Below are 21,040 nucleotides of genomic sequence, written 5' to 3' on the forward strand. Positions count from 1 at the left end.
CGTGCTATTCTCATGAGAGAAATATGGGCTAAATAATAACACAATTCGTTAGATTTTGGATAGTTTGAATAGACTCATAGAATAGTTTGTTAATGGATTTATATCAAGTCGGAAGATCTCCAGGAAGTGTTCCAGGGATCTGTCCTTGGCACTAACATTTTTTTTTTCATGACCTGGTCCTGGATCAAGTACAAATGTCAGGTTTATCAGATTTGCAGATGACACAAAGCTGCAAGGATGAGCTATCACACTGGATGACCTGTCAGATTCAACAAGATATCAGCAGGCTAACACTAAGTCAAATCAAATAAATTGAAATTTAATGGAGATAAATGTAAAATCTTAACTTTGGGTTCAAAGAATCAATTTTACAAGTATCAAATGGATAAGGCATGTCTAGATAGCCCTTCATCCAAAAAACAATATTGGAGTGGGGAGTTAGTAGACTATGAGCTCAATACGAGTCAACAGTGTGATATGGCATCCAGGAATAAAGGACTGTACTTTGCTGTAGTCAGACTGCATATAGAATATTGTGTTTAGTTTGAAGTGCCACTTTTCAGAAAAGATGTTGACAAGGTGAAGTATGTTCAAAAGAGAGCAACCAGACTGGCCAAAGGCCTTGGACTTAGGCTATATGAAGACTGGTCAAAAGAACTTGGGGTAATGTGTCTTCAAGTCTTTGGAACTAGGAGCAAGGAATGAAAGTTACAAAGAGGCAAATTTAAGCTTGATGCCAGGACAAATTTCCTAAAAACTAGAGCTATGCAATAGTTAAATGCACTGCCTTGAAAAGTAATGGGAGGCCTACAACTAAGAATTGGATGACCACTTGTAGGTGGGGCATGCTGAAGAGGGAATTCTTGGTCAGGCATGACTTGGATTAGATGGCACTCAGGTCCTAACTCTGAAATTCTCTGATTTCTCTCAACGACCCAGGGAAGAGGTAGGTGATCTAAGAGTTATGGAATCTCAGAGATGGAAGGCCATCTAGCACAACCTGTACTTGAAAAGCAATCCCCTCCATAAGACACATGCCAAATAGTCAGCCAGGCATGGCTCTAAGACCTCCAGCAGTGGGAAACCCAATATTATTATGCTCATTTTGGAAATTGGGGATTAGAGATGCTCGAGGTCAGGGTCATACTGCTAATAAAATTCAGAATGGGGACTGGAATGCAGGTATTTTGACTGTTAGATCAGGGTTCTTTCCCTTACATTGCATGGTGTGGTTATTATGTTTATAGACAATACTAAGCTGGAATGAATAGCTAATCCACTGAATGTAGGAATGGAGAAAAACCACCACCACCAACAAGGCTAAAATGGTGGGATAAAGTCAACAGGTTGAAATTTAGTTATCAGTATAATTAATCTGATTATGCATGTAGATTGCAACCCTTCCATTTTCATGGGTTTCTGTGAGTGAAAAACATCCACCTGGTGGTACACTGTCTGATTATTAATCTCTCTGAATTTCACTAGGCTGGTTCTTGAACGTCAGGCATGAAGACTCTTACCAGGCCCAAACTCAAAGTCATTTTGCCTTGTTAGAATCTACCAAAATTAGCCTTCCATTAGCCAAGTGTTCTAGAAAAACCTAGAGTTACACACACCTCCCTGATAAGGCATCAGAGCTGGACCTCTGATGGAAGAAGAGGAAATTCAGTAAAAATGAGGGTAAAGTCTTACATTTGGATCCCCAAATCAACTGAATAAGTAGAAGATGAGGATGATGCAGCTACTGTGAGAAAGAAAGGATTCTAAATGGAATCAATAACATATGTCAATGGTGTGATCTGTCAGACAAAAGCAATAGTATATAGAGCCAAGGAAGGTGATGGTCCCGCTTTATTCTGTCTTGGCCAGACCCTATTTGGAGTACAGTGGGTCTCAAAAATCTTAATGGAATGTTAGAGAGCGAATAGATTGAGACTTTAACAGCTTAGAACTGCACTAAGACTTTTGGGACACACTGTATTTTGTTTAGATCTTAGCACTTTTTAGAAGGCTATGGACAAGTTGGATGGTGTCCCAAAGAGGATGATCAGGGTGCTAATGAATCTTGAAATCATGCTGGATAAATATTGGGTGAAGGAACTGGGGATGTTTAGTTGGAGGAGAGAAAACTTATAGGGGGCATGATTGCAATCTTTTAATATATGAAAAAGTTGCTACATGGAAGATGGATTTGATTTTTCCTGCTTGGCTTCAAAGGGATGAACTAGGAGTCATGTTTGGAAGTTTCAGGGAGACAGATCTTGGCTTAACACAAGGAAATACTTAACAAGAATGGGAGATCTTTAAGGTGGTGAGTTCCCTATCATTTCAAACAGAAGATGGATTACTATTTGCCAAGAATGCTAAAGACAGGATTTGCATTTTAGGTAAGGACTGAAGAGATGGCAAAGTTGCAGCCCTGTCTGTGCCCCACAAAACTCCCCAGTGCTGCACAAATCAAATAAAAATGTGATTGGGAAATGTTAAACAAAATAATTTTTAAAAAGCAACATGACATACATAACATTCACTTGAGGTTTTCTAAGTCAATATGCAGGCTGCAGTCATCCATCTATTTGAGTTTGACACCACTAGACTAAATGACCATTGAGCGCCATTTCAACTTTAAGATTCTATTCTATTATAAATACCCAAATTAACTACAAAGGACATAAGAAGGAAGAAACTATCTGCATCCAGAGAAAGAACTGATAAATAAAAGTATGTATAGAATGGCTTTACATGTATGTATACACACACACACACATATAGTATATATAGAATGATTTTACACATATGTGTATGTATGTATATATACACACACATGTATTTGTATCTAATGGTAGCCGTCATTAGGGGAGAAGGAAGAAAAAAAGAAATATATACGATAATTTTATTATATATTTAAAAGGAATAGCAAATTGTACATTACAGATTTATAATTTCTTTGGTTGCTGTTGTTAAGATTAATTTATTTATTTTTAGTTTTTGACATTCGTTTCCACAAGACTTTGAGTTATAAATTTTCTTCCCATCTCTCCCCTGCCTCCCACCCCAAGATGGCATTCATCCTGACTACCCTTTTCTCCAGTTTGCCCTCCCTTCCATTATCACCCCATCCCCTTTCCCCTTACTTTCTTGTAAGGCTAGATAGATTTCTATACCCCATTGCCTGTATATCTTATTTCCCAGTTGCATGTAAAAACAGTTTTTAACATTTGTTTTAGAGTTTGGAGTTCTAAATTCTCTCCCTTCTTCCCTCCCCACCCACCCTCCTTGAGAAGGCAAACAATTCAATATAGGTTATGCATGTGTCATTATGCAAAACAGTTCCAAAAAGTCACATTGTGAAAGACTAACTATATTGCCCTCAATTCTATCCCATCCCCCATTTATTCAATTTTCTCCTTTGACCCTATCCCTTTTCAAAAGTGTTTGCTTCTGACTACCCGTCCCCCAATCTGTCCTCTCTTCTATCATCCCCGCCCCCCACTCCTTATCCCCTTCCCCTTTACTTTCCTGTAGGGCAAGATACCCAATGGAGTGTGTATGTTATTCCCTCCTTAAGCCAAATCCGATGAGAGTAAGGTTCACTCATTTCCTTTCATCTCCCCCCTCTTCCCTTCCATTATAACAGCTTTTTCTTGCCTTTTATGTGAGATAATTTATCCTCATTCTATCTCTCCTTTTCTCCCTCCCAATATATTCCTCTCTCACCTCTTAATTTTATTTTTTAGATATCATCCCTTCATATTCAACTCACCTTGTGCCCTCTCTCTCTCTCTCTCCATGTATATGTATGTTCTCTTCAACTACTCTAATACTGAGAAAGGTCTCATGAGTTACAAATATCATCTTTACATGTAGGAATGAAAACAGTTCAACTTTAATAAGTCTCTTATGATTTCCCTTTCTTGTTTACCTTTTCATGCTTCTCTTGATCCTTGTATTTGAAAGTCAAATTTTCTATTCAGCTCTGGTTTTTTCATCAAGAACGATTGAATGCTTGAAAGTCCTCTATTTCATTGAAAACCCCTGAAGTATTATACCCAGTTTTGCTGGATAGGTGATTCTTAGTTTTAATAGTAGCTCCTTTGACCTCTGGAATATCAGATTCCAAGCCCTTTGATCCCTTAATGTAGAAGCTGCTAGATCTTGTGTTATCCTGATTATGTTTCCACAATACTCAAATTATTTCTTTCTGGCTGCTTGCAATATTTTCTCCTTGACCTGGGAACTCTGGAATTCAGCTACAATATTCCTAGGAGTTTTCCTTTGGGCATCTTTTTCAAGAGGCTATTGGTGGACTCTTTCAATTTCTATTTTACCCTCTGGTAAATATCAGGGCAATTTTCCTTGATAATTTCTTTTCTCTCTTTTTTTTTTTTTTTTTTGGAGAGGGGAAGGCAGGGCAATTGTGGTTAAGTGACTTGCCCAAGGTCACACAGCTAGTAAGTGTGTCAAGTGTCGGAGGCTGGATTTGAATCCAGGTCCTTCTGACTCCAGGGCCAGTGCTCTATTCACTGTGCCACCTAGCTGCCCCAATAATTACTTGAAAGATAATGTCTAGGCTCTTTTTTTGATTATGGCTTTCAGGTGGTTCAATAATTTTTTTTAATGATCTCTCCTAGATCTATTCTCCAGGTCAGTGGTTTTTCCAATCAGATATTTCACATTGTTTTCTATTCTTTCATTCTTTTGGTTCTGTTTTATAATATCTTGATTTCTTATAAAGTCATTAGCTTCTATTTGCTCCATTCTAATTTTTAAGGAATTATTTTCTTCAGTGATGTTTTGGACCTTCTTTTCTATTTGGCCAATTCTATTTTTTAAGGCATTCTTCTCCTCATTGGCTTTTTGGACCTCTTTTGACATTTGGGTTAGTTTATTTCTTTAGGTATTATTTTCTTCTGTATTTTTGGGTTTTTTTTTTTTTGGCAAGCTGTTGACTCATTTTTCATGATTTTCTTGCATCACTCTAATTTCTTTTCCCAATTTTTCCTCTACTTCTCTTACTTGATTTTCAAAGTCCTTTTTGAGCTCTTCCATGGCCTGAGGCCAATTCATATTTTTCTTGGAGGCTTTTGATGTAGGATTTTTGACTTTGTTGACTTCTTGTGGCAGTATGTTTTGATCTTCTTTGTCATTAAAGTCAGATTCTATAATCTGAGTTTTTTTATGCTGTCTGCTCATTTTCCCAGCCAATTACTTGACTTTTGAGCTCTTTGTCAAGGTATGACTCTGGTTCCAGAGTGAAGAGTGCTCTATCCCAAGCTTCGGGGGTTTTGTGCAGCTGTTTTCCTGAGCTACTTGTATGCACCTATAGATTTTAAGTTCTTCTGAGGTGGTATGATCCAAGGAGAGGTGTTTACTCCTCTCCTGGACTGTGCTCTGGTCTGTGAGTGACCTTAAGCATTCTTTTCTGCCTTGGACCTGGGAGGAGGACTCCTCTTCACAGCCACCACAAGCTCTGTCATGCCAGCACTCCTCCTCACCCCAGGACTGCCACCCAGGACTGCGACCCAGATCCAAGCAGGGCAAAGCAAGAGAATCCCACCTCAGTGCCAGCAAAGAGTTTCCTGCACTCCTGCTCTGATCAGCCACTTGATTCCCCACCACGGTCTGTGGGCCTGGAGCTCCAGAAGCTGCTGCTGCTGATGCTCCCCACCACTTCAACCCCCCGCCCCCCTCTTGCCCTGGCCAGACCACGCCCTTCTTTCTCTCTCAGGCCCAACAGAGTTTTCCCACTGACCCGCTAAGTTGTCTTTGGCATTTGTGGGTTGAGAAGTCTGGAGACTGCCACAGCTGTCAGTGATTCAGTGCCCTGAAGCCTGATCTGCCAGGTCTGCTCCAGCCGGGTCTGTGCTGGTGCAGCACATGCTGGGCTGCTCCCCACTCCCAGCCCAGTGTGATGGACCCTTCCCTTGACCCTCCAGGCTGTCTTGGGCTGAAGACTTGTTTCACTCTGTCATTTTGTGGGTTCTGTAGTTCTAGAATTTGTTAGCATCATTTTTTACAGGTGTTTGGAGGGATTTGGGGGACAGCTCAAGCAAGTCCCTCCTCTACTCTGCCATATTGGCTCTGCCCCCCCAGATTTACAATTTCTTGTGCAAACATCTTTTTATTATACTCTATAATGGAGATGCTTGTTTTATTCCACAAATTAAAATAAAATGAATTTAAAAGTTTTAAAAAGTCTATGAAGCTATGATTTTTTTTTGGCAGAATCAACCCTTTGCTTTAGTTAATAAAATCTTCCTTACCTATTTACCCTTACACTCAATTCCTATTTGCCAGAAATTTTGACCATCTTCTTTGCTCACTGTTCCAGCAATTGTTTCTTCTTGGTTCTTTTTTCCCTGTATGCTTTCTGACTTGCTGCAATTATTGTTCTTTAATAATAATCAAAATAATAATAGTTAACATTTATATAGCACTTACCATGTGCCAGGCACTGTGCTGATCCCTTTAAATTATCTCATTTGATCCCCATAACCACCCTGGGAGGTTTGTATATCCTATAACTCTATTATTTCTATCTGGTTTTGACCCACTTTCTGTTGTGACCTTCCAGAACATAAATAAGGTCCCTCTCTCCTCCTAAAATACCTCTCCCCCAGTGGGTTTGGGGATATTTGGACTTTCCTAATTAGACCTTCAGTCATTGCTTTGTTTGGAGGCTTAATCTCCCGTTTAAACACTAATGCTCATGGGAGAGGTAACACATTAAGCATCACTAATCATTTACCCTTCAATATGAATGAGTTGGCTAAGCGATTCAACATATATTTATTGATTGCAGAACACAGAGTTGAAGAAGACATTATCCCTGCCCTCCGCAGCTTGGGAAAAGATGTTACTATATGATCATCACCACATAGACAGCTATGGACGGTGAAGGCTGGCCCTGGTCGCCTGAGAGTTAAGCCTTCTGCCTTCCTTACACATGGTCATGTCTCTCCTTTGCTCAGAAGTGTTTAGGGGCATCCCATCGGCTACCAAGTAAAGTTCAATGCCCACCATTCAAGTCTATTGTCCCTCTCCCTTTCTTTCCTTTTAGGACTGAGATTATGCACTGAACCTGTGCTTTCATTAATATAGTCCACAGGAGAAGGGGCTCCCTCTAACAGTGCAGCATAGTTTGAAATCTTTGCTTAGACAAGAGCACTGATTTGCCTCAGGTCACACAGCCAAAGGTGTCAAAGGTGAGACTCGAACTCTGGTCTTCCTGGATGTGCAGCCAGTTTTCTATCCACTATACCACACTTCATCTCCTTTTCATTTCTTTTAAAAAATAACATTTTACTGAAGCGTTTTGTTCTGAAACACTCGATTCTCAATATCACCCTCTACCCCCACAGTACATTCCTTTAAAAACAATAAAAATAGTGAAGCAAAATGGTCATGACTGGTTGATTGATTGATTTAGTGACTGTAACAGCCATTTGACCCTTAGAACCGATCATCTTTTAACAGAGCAGAATCATTACCTATAGTCATCCAGAACCAATACTGGTCATTTTATTTTATTTGAATTCTGTTGTCTTTTTCTGGTCTTAATTTTTGCTATTTTATTCATCGTGCATTTTGTTCTACTTTCTTTGCTTAGTATCAGTTCATGCAAGTGTCCCTGTTTCTCTGAATTCCTCACATTTATCATTCCTTAAAGTAAAATAAGGGGCAGCTAAATGGTACAATAGGTAGAGTGTTGGGCCTGGTATCAATAAGACTCATCTTCCTGAGTACAAATCCAGCCTCAGTCACCTACTAGCTGTGTGACCCTGGGCAAGTCACTCAACCCCGTTTGCCTCAGTTTCCTCATCTGTAAAATAAGCTAGAGAAGGAAATGGCAAACCACTCCAATATCTTTACCAAGGAAATCCCAAATGGGGTCTGAACAACAAATTTTGTTTGGGAATGTGTGGGAAACTGGAAAGGATTTTCTTATCATCTGCTACTTTACATATTAGATATTTGTGTATGTGACATATTCCTCTTCCAAGCTGTAAGGATTATAGATTTAGAGCTAGAAGAAATAGGGGCCATCAGGTCCTACCTTCCTCATTTTACAGATGAAGAAACTGAGGCCCAAAAAAGGAAAGTTTCTTATCCATGGTCCCACAAGCAGTAGGTTAGAGATCTGGGATGTGAGAGGCACCAAGGCCTAGTACATAAAACTCTGGCCTCGAAGCTGGCTTCAAGTTCCGCCTTTGACGACAAATCCAAAATGGTTTTTAAAAACATTTTCCTTTTTTATTATGAAATTAACAAATATCAGCAAGCACAGTTATTTCGATCTGCGATGAAGAACAGAAAAAGCGATTTGCTTATCCATTGTTTGCCATTGCATCACACTGCCTCTGGCGTTCAGAGCTAGAAGGGACCTTGAAGAGAGGGTCATGTAACGTCCTTATTTTACAGATGAGGAAGCAGAGGGCCAGAGTAGTTTCCTGAGGATAGGGACTATGTCAGATCTAAAGCTAAACTTCAGCACACTGCTCTGAGGCACCTAGTAGGCACTTAATAGATGTTCGGTACTCAGTTCTGTAACCCTCTCATTGCACGGTTTTTCCTATCTTTTTGTCATGTGTTCACTGGGTCTCAAATTTAAAGACCTCCCTTCATCCCAAGTAGCTCAAAGTACAATGTGTATGATCCGTAGACGTATTATTCTTCTTTGGGTATGCATTCATGCGTTTGATAGGCAGATGCTGTCAGATACCTACCAGTTAAGGTCAAGGTAAGGACAGGATAAATTATGATTGCTTAAGCAATAAACACATACACAGATCTTTTAAGGGGGCATGTGTACTTGGCCACCAGCATAGAATGCTCCATACTTCTCCTGAATTTAAATAGGGTCAGGGAGAATAGATAGGCAGCCACAAGAAACGGTCTTAGATGCCACTACTTCTTGTGACTTTGAAATGTAAGTTTTATTATCTCTATTTTATATTATCATATTATACAAATTGTATATTATATTGTATATTACATGCCCTGAGCATCTGAGAGAGTCTCTAGCATTTAGGTTCAAGTTCAGAGTAGAGTCAAGAACAGAACCGAGAAGTTTTTACTCTTAGCAATCCCATCTAATCATGAGATACCAGCTCCTCATTGGCCCTGTGCCAAGAGGTTGGAAGATTAATAGCTAAGAAGCTAAAACAAATGGAAGCCACACTCTCTCCAAATAAATCTATAATGTTCTTCAATATAACACAGATCTTCTCAACAGACAGGACACAAATCACTGACAATCCTCATTTTAGCCAAACTGGAGGGCCCTGATGGCCCCATCTTAAACAGTCTGGTTTTTTATCCATCATCTGGGCAGTAGAGATCAATGACCTCATATGCGAGGAGAGATATTCGAGTTCTCTGCAGGACCTTAATAGGACGGCTAGAAGATGAAAAAATTTATTGTGGCATTTGTCATATCATTGATCTGTTTACGTGCCTGTTGCTAAAATAACACGATAGGTAAGCATAGTCCAATATTGGATAAATGTGAACATTCTCACGTTGAAGAGTAAGAGCATAACTCATTTAGTCTACTAAATCAGGTGTGCTAAAAGCTCCACGAGGCAGCTTCATTCAGGCAAGTGGAGTCTTAAAAATAGATCCTTTAATGGTCAATTTTCTTCTTAGTTTTCTTTCTTTCTTTCTTTTTTATTCTTAGTACTATTGAGATATCTCTCCAAAGGTCCTACTGAACAATGGGTGAGGAGCAGTGCTTAGAAAGCCCCGCTCTAGTGTCACTTATATTTGTAACATTTACAAAGTGCTTTCTTTGGAGCGATCTGGGGAGCTAAGCTAGGTAGTAGAATTATTAACAACCCCATGAGGCAGGTGGTAGATGGATTCCCGATCTGCATATGAAGAAACCAACGTTGGACCAAACCAATAGTCACTTGCCCAGTCTCTAAGTGTCAAGCTTGGAATTCAACCTAGGACTCTTGTAGCTGTAGACTGGGTGCTCTTTCCCTCACACCATATTGAATTCTACTCTAAACCAGTGTCACTGATACCGAGGAAATATCATTGACTTCAAATGCTTATTATTTAGACTATAAATTGGTACCATTTCCCCTTCCACCCCTTTTGGATATCCTCTCCTTCCTTGGTTTCTGAAACTTAGCTCTCTTTGGTTTTCCTCCCACCTATCTGACTGTCCCTTCTCTGTCTCTTTTACTAGTTCATCTTCTTCCTCCAGGACCCCGTAAGACTGCGTCCCTTAAGTTTTTGCCCTGGGCCTTCTTTTCTCTTAGCTGATGATCTATTCCATGGCTTCATCCATCACCTTGATGCAAATGACTCCTAAATCAGCATGTCCAACCTGATCTTCTTTCTTGAATTCTATTCCTTTAGCTTGATCTACCTTCTGGCACCCTCACTTGGATGACCAGATGTGGCATCTCAAAATCACTTTGCCCCAAACTGTGCTCTTCATCTCCTCCTATTAAATCTATCCCTCCTCCCAAATTATTGATTCTTGTTTATGACCCCATTATTTTCCCACCCACCTAGGGTCTAAATCTTTAATTCTTCTTCCTCCATCACTCCCCATAGCCCCCATCAGTTGCCAAATTATTTTTATTCTAGGGTCGTTATATCTCTCATATTCATCTCCTCCTTTCCACCCATATAACCACCATACTAGTTCAGGCCCTCAATACCTCTCACTTAAACGATTGTCATAGTCTCCTAACTGTTGTCCTAACTTGCATTTCCAATCTTCATTTGATAGCTAAAGTAATCTTCCATTAATATACAAGTCTGACCACGCTGCTTTCCTGCTCAAAAATATTTACATAGCTTCCCATTGCCTCTAGCATTAAATGCAAACTCCTCAGCTTTGCACTGAAAGTCCTCCATAATGAGGTTTCAAATTATTCTTCCTACGTTATTTTGTATCATTTCCCTTCTTCAATTCTCTGGTCCAGTCCCACAGTATTATTAACTGTTCCACAAGTGTATGCTACCATCCCCTATCACCTCCATGCCATTGTAGAAAGGCCAAGCCTCTCTATAATGACATGTGGGAGACAAAACTTTGCTCTCCAACCAGGCACAGGGGGATTGAGAGAATGTATTTGATCTTAAACTGGGAGCACTCTGCCTGGCTTTTATTAGCTAAGTATAATGACTGATTAAAGAGCTCTCAGTTTGTCCTTAGCAAAGGAGGTTCCAGACCCCTCTATGCCCTAACATACTTGAAGACTCAATAAGGCAAGAACTGCAGGCCCAGTAGAAACACTGTAGAACTCAATTATGAGCAGGCACACCAGAGATGTTACTGTGCCACTCTTGAAGAGATTCACTTCACCTAGAAGATTGCTACCATACCTGGCAAAGAAGAGGCCCAGTGGAGCAACATACCCAGTGGATATACCACATTTAATGGAACTTCCTGTGAGCAGTTCAAAACCATCCACAGCAGATATCATCTTGCAATGTCAGAGATGTGAATTGCCCCACCACGAGCATTATTTTTTTCAATTTCAATTTTTTTTGTTATTCTGAACCAGACAAATACCAACAAACACAAAGAGCAGAAAAGAGGATTGCCTATGAAAACATGCACTCTTTTCCATCTAGCTTCTTTCTTTCTCTTTAGAGATACATGTGATATGTGATACATGTATGTGATACATTCAGCTCATTAGTTCCAAAGCTGTCCTTGTCTATGACACCACTTGAATCTCCTTCTGCTCTATTCTATGCCTTATATTAAATATTTCATTGATATTCTTTTCTTTTCCCCCCTTTTTATTTTTCCTTCAATCTCCCTCTTTCAATGCTCCTTCCTCCAAAAAATAGAAGAAAAACTCTTCCTTGTAACCAACAAGCATAGTCAGACAGAAAAAATTCACACATTGGCCATGTTTTAAAATGCACAGTTCATTTTATATCTCTAGTCCATCACCCCTCTCTCAATTCTCTAGAGCAGGCCTGCACAGCATATGTCCTGCCAGAGGATTTTTGGTGGCTGGAGAAAAATGCAGAGGATCTAAAAGAAAGTTAAGATGTAATGAGGGCTTTGCTCATGCCCCACTTACCCCACCTTTGTCAGGCGGGTTGCTGTATCAGTAAGGCAAGATTCAGGACCTCGAAGATGACCATGAACGTGCTTGTATAGTTTGGAATCACAAAGTATAAGAGATTCTCTAGGTAGAAGGCATGGGAAGTACAACATTTATTTAGACACCAGAGGATTAAATCCCCAAACCAATAACTCCAACCCAACATAGCAACAGTTGTATCCCAAAGCCAGTAAGTCCACCTCAAAATGGGAAATTATAACACAGTATTACAGCAAAGAACCAAGTCATCCTGTAGCTTTACCCCCTGCTGGGGCCTTCTCATAAACACTCGCAAATCCCAACTGTCTGCTTGCCTGTGTTCTTTCCCCCGTCAGTTCTCTGGTTTCCGAAGCTCTCTGGTCTCCACAGCTCTCTGGTCTTCACTCGCCACTCTGTACTCTGCACTCTCTCTGCAGATCTCTCTCATCTCTCCGCAGCTCTCTGAGTTCTGTAGCTCGCTAATCTGCAGATTCTCAGCTCTGTCATCTTGGAGTTCTTACTTCTTCTCCTTGGGCTGAATTCTGACCGTAATGGCTACCTTCTGAGTATATACATTCTTCTTAGGGCCCCAGGGCCTCATGACCAATCAGTGAAAGGGTGTGGGACTGGGGCTTAGCACTTAGTAAGTAAAGAGTATAGGCCTGCCTCTAATCAAGCCTCCTTTAGCCTCACCTGAGGCCTATTGAATGGGTGGGAAAGATCTTTAATCACTGAACTGGCATCACAGTTGCCACTGACACTCTCTCCTGTTTGTTATGTGACCTGTGACAACCAACCATTGTCAGTCTGTCTATAAAAACCTATCTGCTGCCTGAAGAAGTTTAGCCTATTTTAATTTTGGCCCCATCTACTGCCAAGTTGTGCACGTCTGCTCTGGAGTCACCTCCACACGTACCCCCTATGTGCAAGTCCCTTATTCCCTCTCATGGCCCTTATGTATGGTTATTCTCCTCCTCAGCAATGGTGAGTATATTTGTGGGAGAATGCACTCTGTGTTTATGGGGTAATATTCCATTGTACATCTTCTTACTATGCTATTTCATTAAATGCCTTTGCATTAAACTAATTGAGTCTTCTGAGTAATGAAAAAGTAGATGCATTAGTGGCAGCTTGTGAGCTATCATTCAGAGAGGATGTTAAACGCACAGAGAATCCTGAACCTGGGGCAGACATTTTGTGAAGGTGGGGTGGTGCTACATTGTGATAAGGTGTTAGAGTAGGATATTAATGTAAGACTTCATGGAAAGTGTAAGTCTTATTAAGCAGGCTTTGATATACATAAAAGACTATGTTGCTTTAGGAGCACATTTACCTTACTCCCCAAATTGGCCCTGTAAGGACAAGGTCACTGATATTGATGAGCTGGTAAAGCAAATAATAAGTCTACAGCAGGGCCCAAAAGGATCAGTCACTTCTACCAGTCTGGGTTAGTTGCCTTTCCAAAGTAGACAGCTGTCATATTTGGGGGGTGGGAGGGTAGAGAAAAAGCAAAGGTTTCTACTATAGCAAATAATGAAAAGAATAAACAATCTGTCCCCAGCAAATGTAAACATTCCATTATGCCTCCAGAGCTCGGAAGGAACAAGGGGCTCCTTCATTCATATTCACAGGAGGCAGCAGTGGACTAGGCTATGAGTCAAAAGCTCAAGAACTCTGGTCCAGTTCTATGGGCTGTGACTTCTCTTTGCTACAGTGTCATCAAATACAAAATGAGATTCCTCACAGCTATGTCAAGCAAGGTTTTGAAAACCAGTCATTACAGACAGGCTACCTGATTGTCAAGGTTAAAAAGTGATGTGACTGGAGAAAGCAAAGCAAGTTTGCCTTCCCACTCAAAAATCCCTTCCTTGCTTTTAAGAGAAAAATAGGAGTGGATTTGATGTTCTTCTCACCACACCTGCCCAGAAATTGTTTCCCTGGCCACCTGGCAGCTGGGAAAAGCTTGCCTTTTAAAAGAAGAAAATTTAAATATTCAAATATTCAAATCCTGGGATTTTTGTTATTCCTCTCCAGATGTTACCTTCTCACTCCTCCCTCTTTCCTCACCCACAGCTTCTTAGCTCTCCCAAGCATCGCTTTTATCCTGGTTGCTTTTGAATTTCTGCACCTCTTCACCCCCTTGTTTCTGCTCATCTCCAGCTTCTTATGCTGCAGCTCATACACAACAATAAAGCAAATACAGTATTTATAAACTCTCTGAGTATAGATTCCATCTTTCCATATGCTGTCTGGTGCAACTAGAACACGTTGAGCATTTAATTTGTGTTAAATAATTTATTACAACGCTGAACAAAATAGATATTTAGGTAATCAAAAGCTCCTTTACTATGTCTTTTTTTTTTTTACTTTGCAAATGTAGGAGTCATTACACAGAGGTTTTTTTTTTCTGATTTGCTAAAATAGGAAATTACCCATTTCTCATGGACTCCAGAGATGTCAGTCTCCAAAGTCATTAATTTCCTCTCAAAGGAGTCAAGCATGTGGACCAAGCACTACAATAGAGCTCTCTCTCCCTGGAATCTGGACCCTTTAGAAACTTCAGTTTTGATTGTCAGTGAAATAAGCCACCACTGTGTTGTTTTTGGATAAATACAAACAAATGCATTGAAACAGGGAGAAAAATGCCATTCTCAAGAAGTTTGGGGATTCGAAAAGTGAGGTTTCCACAGTTGTCCCTTTCAGAATTGAGTGATGAACTTAGCCTGGTTGTGAACAATGCCCTTTTTAAAAAAAATTTTTCCCAGAACTCACTATTCTAACATTACTCAAAAACAGCCAAAGGCTGTATATAAGCATAGGAGGCTGGGCAGTAGCGTCAAGGGAGCACCTTGCGTGTGCCTCTTTGCAGGCTTAATTCTTCAGACTCCCAGCTCCTTTATAGAGGGATTGGTTTCTGAGCTCTGGAAACCAGCTAAAAGATCTAGGTGAAGCATTTCCATAATATAGTATAATAAAAAAGACTAGACATTGTGTGGGATGAAAGACCCTCACTAATTAAAAAAGTTAATTTATAATAAGGAGCCATCTCAGGGTGGGAACAGAAATAAATTTTATTCAATTCTCGAGAATTGGGTGTCCTCTGCCAGAACAGATCTAGCAAGGGAGACCCGTACAAGGGGCAAAGCACCAATAACTATACCTAATGCAAGAGAATTCCCGCCCACCTCTGACCCTTCTCACCATTGGCTGGGAGGTGGGCTTACAATCTGAGCACAAAAGCTAGACAAAGAGCCGGGAAATTGAGGCACAGAAACTCCAATTCCCATTCCCTTAGTTAATGATTACAACTGAGGTGACATCTATAAATCTGAAGAAGGAGAATAGGATAAGGGGAGGGGGAGACCCTCTCCATTCTTCTACAGTACTTTTACAGTAAAGGAAAGCAGGTCACAGTGACCCTATTCCTACTGAGCAAATCTTTAAACCAGAACCAGAAGAAAGATCAAAAAGTTTCAGCGTAAACTTTCCCAGAGGCTGAGCAATGAAACTCTCACAGCCTCAGCAGAATTTTCCACTTAATAGACATAGATATATATTTATACATATATATATATACATATATACATACACACACACACACACACATATATATATATATATATTCCCTGTGAAGTCTTATTTACCTCACACAGATGTGAAACTGTATTTCTAACTGTACAATTATATTCCTTTCTAATACTGTTACTACAGTATCCATTCTATGGGCCCTAGAACTTCCACTTTCACCACTGAACTTAAACTTATAACACTATGCACTAGTAGGCACCTAACTTTGTCGAATTGTACTGAGCTGAATTGCTTGATTTTATTGCTAGTAAAAGTTTAGAGTGTATTCAGTGATGGGCACAGATGAAGCAATCCCAGCATCAGCAGATACCCACAGGAAATAGATTCTTTCTACTGTCAGGGAAAGTAAAAAATGAGTTATACTATCTAAAAGTAGATGCAAAGAGACAGCTCAGGAGCTATTGGGTATTGGATTCTTTCTTTGCCAGATTTTCTGTTTCCTCTAGTGTTTGGAAAGTGGATGACTACAAAAGGTGCTGTTAGGAATATTTTGGAATAAATGGAACACCACTCTCGGTATGGATAGTATAACAATCAATTTCTGATGCTTATTATCTGTGTGTTGTTATTTAGTTGTTTTCAGTAGTGTCCGACCCCTTTTTGGCATTTTCTTGGCAAAGATACTGAAGTTGTTTGCCATTTCCTTCTCTAGCTCATTTTACAGATAAGGAAACTGAGGGAAGCAGGAGTAAATGACTTGCCTCGGGTCACATAGATAATAGCTGTCTGAGACTAGATTTGAACTCAGGAAGATGAGTCTTTTTTGACTTTAGGCCCCCACACTCTATCCCCTATACCACCTAGTTACCCTACTATCTAGAGAAGCCTTGGGCTAAGTCATTAAGCCTCCTTGGGCTTCAGTATCATCATCTGTAAAATGAAGGGGTTGAACTAAATTGCCCCTGAGGTACCTTCTAGCTCCAGAGTTATGATTTGATGACCCTGGCATGTGAGGTAAAGGAGGGTAAGAGGAGATCTGGAGCCAGCTTGAACCAGCTTTCAAAAGCCAATTGTAAAATTTTCGTGTTGAGTTATTTACGTATTGGAAATCTGAAAATGCTATAAAGCAGAGCTTGATTTATTGTTTTGTTGATTGTCTAGACTCAAGAAAGAAAGAAATGTTAATAATGCAAATTAACCCCAGAAATGTGTCTCGGATATTTTTTTTTGTAGAGTCTATTGTTAAACATTTACCAGCACACAACTGAGGGGGAGCCGCTTCGTTTTCCTCCTGAAGCACTTTGGGGACCTATGAAACCAGTATGTTATAAAGTGGCTCAAAAACCGGCAGGCAGCTCAATAAACAATGAATATATCTGCTATGAACTACCTGACACTACCACAACAGTTTTATTAGGAAAAGAAACCCTCATTGATTTGTGCCTGTGTAAAGAATGAATGGGGACCTCCCCCAGAGGGTGTCTATTGTGCAGTCCACTGCTCTGTGGGGCCTATTAATTTGCAATCCCAAAATGCATTTATACAGATGATTCTTGGGATAAAGCAGTGCTTCGGGTCAAGTAGGGCCATGTCTGTTGTTTTTGTTGTTCAGTCTTTTCAATGGTGTCTGACTCCTCATGACCTCATCTGGGGTTTTCTTGGCAAAGAATACTGGAGTGGTTTGCCATTTCCTTCTCCAGCTCATTTTATAAATGAAGAAACTGAGGCAAACAGGGTTAAATGACTCACTTATAGTCAGACAGCTAAGTGTCTAAGGCCAGATTTAAACTCATGAAGATGAGTCTTCCTGATTTCAGGCCCAGCACTCTATCCATTGTAGCGCCACCTAGCTGCCCTAATGGAGACAAACGGGGTTGAATGACTTGCCCAGCTAGTGTCTGAGGCTAGATTTGAACTCATTAAGATGAGTCTTTCTGATTCCAAGCCCAGTGCTCCATTCACTCTGCCACTTAGCTGTCCCGTTGTCTAGGTGTTCCTAAAGTCTGTCCCCAACCTACCTTTTCAATGTTCTCTTGCACTACTTACTCTCCAGAATGAATCTTCTACCCAGTGGAATGCACACTGACTCCTTACATTTTCCCAAACACATAATTTATTCATTCTTGTTTATACATAATTAATTTTTCTTAGTTATATAACTAGAGTCCCAAAGCCCAATGGGACTCTTTCCTCATTAGTAGAGATCAGTCTGTAGGGGCATTGGGTAGGATTGGTCTCCACCAAAGAGTCCCATATCAATAGGCTTCGGGACTGCAGGTTACCTGACCCTAAAAATGAGAGGCAGTCTGTTGTAATTTCTAGAGAGCTTGCTTCAGAGCTAGGAAGGCCCGGGTTCAAATCCTGCTTATGATACATATTGGCTGTATGATCCAAGCCAACACCACATAAACACTCAGTTTCCTCATATATGAAATAGAGATAGTAATAGTACTTACTTCACAGAGTTGTTGTGGGGATCAAATTAAATGAGGTAATAGAGGGTGTCTCAAACATCTTAGTGCAATTTCAAACTTTAATAGATTAAAGTTTTGCCATGATCCTTTTAGATACCCTCTACCTATTAAATGCTTTGCAAACCTTAAAGTGTTATGTATATACTGCTACTGCTGCTGCTGCTGCTGCTACCACCACCACCACTACTATTGCCACCACTACCACTGCCACCACCACTACTACTACTACCACCACCACCACCACCACTACTACTACCACCACTACCACCACCACCACCACCACCACCACCACCACCACCACCACTACTACCACCACTACCACCACCACCACCACCACCACCCCAGGGAAGTGAACATTTGTTCCTTCCTATTTTCTGAACACAAATTTATAGATGCCTTCTCTTGCACAATTATTTTGTCCCAGTTGTAATCAAATAAGAGATAGTGTGTCTGGCTTTAGAGTTAGGAATACCTAGTTTTTAAGTTTACCATTATCAGGTGGACATGTGACCCTAGGAAAATCACTTAACCCCTCAGGGCTCTGGGTACCTCTCCAAAGATTCTAAGTTGCAGAAAAGGTAGCCACCTACATCAGTAGAAGGGTGTGGGGGGGTGGTCCTCACCAGGAACTCCTATGAAATACACCTATGAAACCATAGGTTTGGTCTGTCTTCCTCTAAGGTTCGAGAAGAAAAGGTAATTTCATAGGATCATGCAATATTGTAATTGAAAGGGGCTTTACAAAACCTTTAAACCCACTCCCTCACCCCGGGCAAGAATCCCCTCTACAAGAGGCTTTCATTCACTAAGGCTTGAAAATTTCCAGTAATGGGCATCTTACTCCATTCCAAGATGGGTCATTTCCATTTCTCTGACTTTTCTCTATTAGAAAGTGCTTCCTTGTCTGATGCTGAGATCTGGTTCCCTGTAATAGCCACTTCCGGTTTCTGATTCTACTCCCTGGAGCTTTTACAGACAAGCATAACCCTTCTCCCACAATAATAACTAAAGCGAATGATAGCTAACATTTACATAGCACCCGTCACATTTCTGTCACTGCGCTAAGTGCTTTACAATTATGATCTCATCTGATCCTCACAATAACCCTGGGAAAGGTAGGTGTTAGTATTTCCATTGAGGATAAGTGACTTGCCCAGGCTCACACAGCCCAGGCTCACACAGGTAGTAAGCATCTGAGGCTGGGTTTAAACTCAGACCCTTTTGACTCCAGGCCCAGTACTCTACTGTTTGCATTGCTTGACTTCCCTCAAACATTGGAAAACTGTGTTTATGCTTTCTCTTCTCTAGTATAAACAACCCCAGTTTCATATTATCTAGTTCCCAGACTTCTCACTATCATCGCTGTACTTCCTGTCGATCCTTCTTTAGCAACATTTCTTGTAAAATGTGTCATCCTCAACGGAATACAAAATACTCCAGATGTAGCTGTTAACTCTATTCACTGTGTCCGACTCTTCATGACCCCATTTGGGGTTTTCTTGGCAAAGATACTGGAGTGGCTTGCCATTTCCTTCTGCAGCTCATTTTACAGATGAGGAAACTGAGGCAAACAGGGTTAAGTGACTTGCCCAAGGACCACACAGCTAGTAGGTGTCTAAGCTTGGATTTGAACTTGGGAAGATAAGTCTTCCTGACTCCAGGCTAGGCACTCTATTCACTTCACCACCTACCAGATATAGTACAGTAAGCCAATTACCTCCTTTGTCCAGGATACTATATGTTTATAAATGTAGCCACTGTTTATTTACATTGAGTCCACAAAAAATCCCCAGGACTTTTTCACAACAACTGTTTGTTGTCAGTCAGTCAATAAGCATTTATTAAGCACCTACTATGTTCCAGGCACTATGCTAGGCTCAAACTGCTCTTCCCTATCCAGTCTGGGTACGGTGGATTAAAAAAATAATAATGCTTTTTCTTTGAGTCCAGTTCTTCAGCTTTCACTTCTTGTGTGATAAAGTAGAAAGAGCACAAGTTTTGGAGTCAGGGGACCTGGGTTCAAATTTCACCTCTGATATATTCCCTGTGTGACATTGGACCTCCCTGACTTGTTTCTTCCTCGGTAATGGAGGGGATTGGACTACATGGTCCCTTCCAGCTGTGGATCAGTGATCACATGACATGATTTTGAATCTCCCTTTTGTCATTTCATTGCCAGTGTATTCTCAGACAAATCACTTCGCCTTTCATCTCGATTTCTTCATCTACATAATGAAAGTATTAAGGCCTCTAGCTCTTTATCCATGGTCCTACATTTAAATTTGAAAGTGTGGTTACTGTGTGAATTAACAAGCATTTTTGAAATAATTTTATGTTCTTTTTTTAATATTGTCAAATGAGACAACCATATTTTTAATGTGTAACTTATTTCTCAATCATATCAATATATTCTCCATATGGTTTATTAAACTTTTTGATCTTTGGAGTTAGCCCTGAGTTAAATATGAACCTATTCATAGCACTCATTTCTCATTTTCTGATGTACAGACAGATATCTTGAATGAATCATTTAATTACAGCATTTAAGGAGAAAAACAAAACAAAACAGAGAGAAGGGGGTGACTGCACAAATGAACTTTCATCAGTGAATTGAATTTTATTGGTGTGAGTACTCAGCTGCATTCCTTATTGCTTAATTACAAAAACAATTAATTGTGAGATGCCCAGATGAAGCTTTTCAATTATGTAATAATTGGCGGTCATTCTGGTGTTCATCTGAACCAAAGGGTAAATTTCTCATTTGGAAGCATAGTGTTACCCCAAACCTAAAGGCAACTCAGACATCCTGACAGTTCATCATAACTATAAGCAGTTTAACTATATCTTGGTCTTTCTTTTAATCATTAAAAGATATAAATGGTAGTGTCATTTACAGAGGGACAAGGCTAGGGGTTGAGGTCTCCAAAGTGTGATGCATATTTTCAAGCAAAAATGAAATTAATTAAGAAAGGGGCC

Source organism: Trichosurus vulpecula, chromosome 4 (genome assembly GCF_011100635.1).
Source record: "Trichosurus vulpecula isolate mTriVul1 chromosome 4, mTriVul1.pri, whole genome shotgun sequence".
Lineage (NCBI taxonomy): Eukaryota > Metazoa > Chordata > Mammalia > Diprotodontia > Phalangeridae > Trichosurus > Trichosurus vulpecula.